This window comes from Adiantum capillus-veneris, chromosome 29 (assembly GCF_014529385.1).
Source record: "Adiantum capillus-veneris isolate H3 chromosome 29, ASM1452938v2, whole genome shotgun sequence".
Classification (NCBI taxonomy): Eukaryota; Viridiplantae; Streptophyta; class Polypodiopsida; order Polypodiales; family Pteridaceae; genus Adiantum; species Adiantum capillus-veneris.
Window position 1 is genome coordinate 20,244,513 of NC_140959.1, and position 3,817 is coordinate 20,248,329.

Consider the following 3,817-nt stretch of genomic DNA (forward strand, 5'->3'; position numbering starts at 1 on the left):
ATTTTGAAACGGCTGAAGCCGATACAATAGGGATAGATTCGCCCTTAAGTTTTACATCAAGTACAATGGTTCGGTCCTTCTCTTTAGTCAAAGTCGCTTTTCTCGCCCGATAGTTGACCACTGCGTTGTTCTTATGGTACCAGGGAATTCCCAAGAGGATATCACAACCTTCCAAGGGCATTATGTAGTAGTCCTCATGCCCCAAATACCCTTGACAATGCAACCGAAGTTTGCCAATGACAGGTGTAATGGCTACGTCCCTGCCGGGTGCCGCTAGAAGTGCCTCTGCTAGTGGTCCTATCGGATCGGGTGTGATCTCGAGCCGTGCTGCCAATTCAGGTAAAATGAAGTTGGCCTTGGCTTCTTCATCAAAGAAAATCAGGGCTTCTTAGTCTTTCACTTTGCTACAAGCTCGACAAAATTCTGTACTCTCGTCAACCGTGCTTGGGTTAGTACCCATGCAATCTGGAACCAGTCTTGCTTTCATCTTGCCTTTTCGTCCATGTTCCTCAGCTGCTTTCGAACCCTCAGGCCTGTCTTCATCCTTGTTGTTATGTTCTTTCGGTGCCTTTCTAGGGCACTTCGCGTAGATATGCCCAGTTTCCTTCCCCTCTTTGATGTAGAGAGCTCTCTCTCGAAGAGTAAGCTTGGGTCGTGCATCCTTCTCTTTCTTTTCTGGGCTGCTCTTCCTCTTTCCAATTCATTATTCGAAGTCTGTTCGGTCCTTTGCGTCATGATTTCATCTGTGAGGTAGGTCAAACTGCCTTAATGAATGGCAAAACCCCGTTTCGCATGACTCATCAGTTCTTGAATGGAATCTAACTTTTGCTCTAAGCAGTGACTCGGATCGTTGTAGGAAGTCCCAAAGTAAACCGCTCAATTGTTCTTTGAACGAGATCTTCTTAAATGAAGAGGCTGGTAGAAAAGAGCTCCAGAATCTCTCGCAATATGCGTCCAATGTATCCTTCTTGGTCATCCGAAGATGGTTCCAAGCAGTTCGTATGTCACGTTCGTACTCCCGAGTCAACCAAGAAGAAATAAAAAGCCTTTTAAATTTCAGCCATTTAATTGGCGATGTCGTGTTCAATAGAAGCGTGGACTGCCAAGTTCGAGCATTTCCCTTGAAATAAGAGGTAGCCCTCCAAATCTTGGAGTGCTGTGAGTAACGCCTCTCCAGAGAAAGCTATGTCAAAGTGTTGTATGAAGGCCAAAGCCTTCGAAGCATCTTGATATCTAGAAAACGTGTCAAATTTAATTGACTGTCCACCTTCTTTAAACTCTCGGACTTTCTCGCTTTTATTCTCCAGAAAGTCATGTTGGTTGGCTTTTTAAAAATTCTTCTTCTTTGCATAAAAGCTGTGATCATTGGAGTCCGAACTATCTGAAGATGAGTCCTCTGTAGAACTGTCAGAAACTGGGCGAAATCTAGGCTTCTTTGCCTTATCCTTGCCGTTTCTGAAGCTTTGCTTTCTGCTTCACTTTTTTCCTTTTCTGTCTTCTTCGCTCGAGTCAGAGGAGCTAGAAGAACTGTCAGAAGAAGAAGAAGAAGAAGAAGAAGAAGAACTGGGTACTCCTTCAAATCGCACATGCCTCTTCTACTTTCTTGCCGAGGCAAATGTAGACTGACAACCCAAATAACCCGAGAAGTCAGTGCCCTTCTTCTGCTTTTTGTCGTGCTTTTGGGCTTTGTTCTGTGTGTCAAAAATGTAAGGTGCAGCGGAATGGATGTTTGCGCTTTGCTCAAGATGAGTGCTCCGAACTGTGCTCAAGGTTCCTTTTAGTTCTTATGGAAGGGAGAGCCTTCCGTTCTAAACGGAAAGTGCTATGATCACAAACAAAGTGAATGGACACTGTGCGTGCAAGTGTATGAGATTGAGAGAGAAGAGAGATAAGACACCAGAGACGTTGTAAAACCCTCCTCCGAAGGCCCCACTCTCGTCGACGAGGGTGGTCTACTTATGATTGCACAAAGTGGTACAATGTGGATGCAATGGACTGATGCAACTTGGGACTATGCCGATGACGACGACGACAACTTTAGGGCTGAAATCTGCGGTCTTTCTATTGTTGTCCAAAAACGCTAGGGGCTGAAATCTGGGACTGTTTTCGGTGGCTGAAAATGACTGTTTTGGCTGCGTTTTTGAGGGCTGAAAATGGCTATCTTCTGCAATCAACTAGGTCCGAATCTGCTGCCGTCTTCAAGGCTGAAAACGCTGCTTCATCTGCTGCATGTGAGGCTGAAAATGAAAACGCTGATCTGCTCCTGTAGCGTTAGTGAAAACGCTAGGGGCTCTGGGACTGTCGGCGATGATCAAGGCTGAAATCGCCAATGCTAGGTGGAGATGCTGATGAAAACCAAAACACTAGGTAGATGGTGGGCGATGATGAAGACCAAAAATGCTAGGGGGTGCCGAGGGTACTGTGGGGTTCTTGCTGAGAAGACGCTTGTTGAGCGAGGAGCTGCTGCTGCTGCTTCTGCCATCTAGTGCTAACTTGGGTTTGCTTATATATTAACTTAGCAAAATTGCCCTACCTACTTTTACCTACTTTTGTTGGAAAGTCACTTCAATTAATAAGTGAAAAATGTCAAAAATAGGGAAAATAGGCTAAATGCATTGGAAAAATCCCCTAACTGATTCTAATGGATTCTGATGGGAATACTGATGATCATGCTGTGTGCAATCAGAGGATATGCATCTATACTAAGTGACTGGGCATGCACGGTCTACGAATAGACTCACAAAAGTGCCAGATCACTTCTAATCTAGATTGACTGAACCTTGATCATGCTGTAGCTTGTCCACAGACACATAGGGTTGGATGTGTCACGTGACAAAAAAGCTGAGAAATCTGTGTATCAACCACCTCTTCGAATTCTTGCTCTGTAAACATCCTTGGAGTAGGAGGTTTCTTGAGTGCCGGTTTGAGGGGTGGTTCAGTGGTTTGCCACCACTGTGAATGCACCTCGTCGAAGGAGGTCTAGATCATAAATTTTGCAAATTTTGGGTCCTTCGCAAAATGTAGCATCATCTTGTTGCATCGTCGATCAATCATCGACGCTCCATCTCTTCAAGCTCCGCCTGAGTAGGCCGATGCGGGCCGTACTCCTCGCGTGAATCTTCTTTGTGATCTCTTCCCGCATCTCCAGATGCAGAGGAGGTCGACTGATCTCTCTTTGAATCCATAAGTGCCGCGTAAAAAGTATCGGATTTCTCGGTACGAGAGAAATCGGCCACGCTCTGATACCACTGAAGCAGACTTGGACAGTCCAAGTCAAGATTCTACCCCGACACGACAAGAATTCACTTCAAAGCAGTTCACAGTTCACAATTGATTTGACACGGCCCGACGGAGCTCCGTACCTAGAGATATTGGCCCCAAAGACTGGCGCCCCTTTCGGTATTTCTTTTTGTATTAATCTGTTACACAAAGTACACTGAGTGGTTGGGTCTCACTCTTAGACTCTGCGTCCAGATGCTCTGAGAAGTGGGAGCCCAACCACACTTATAAAGAGATTACAAGGGATGCCAAAAGCAGAGCCCCAAAAGATGCAATACTTTTAAAAGCATGAAAATAAAGCAACTATTCAAAGCTTCCTCTCTCAACAATTTGCATAGGCTTTTTTCTTGTTTTTTTTTTTAACCTGCTGCTTTTGCGTAGAGCAAACAGTCCGTACAACTGTCGTAAATTTCGTCGTGAAAAGCGTCGCAATTTGCAAGGAGTCTGTACGCTGCTGCCAACGTCAGCATTTCAACGAAAATTTTGGGCTTGCCTGCCACGTCAGCATTGCAGCCAGCCGGGGCGGGGTGTTTGTATA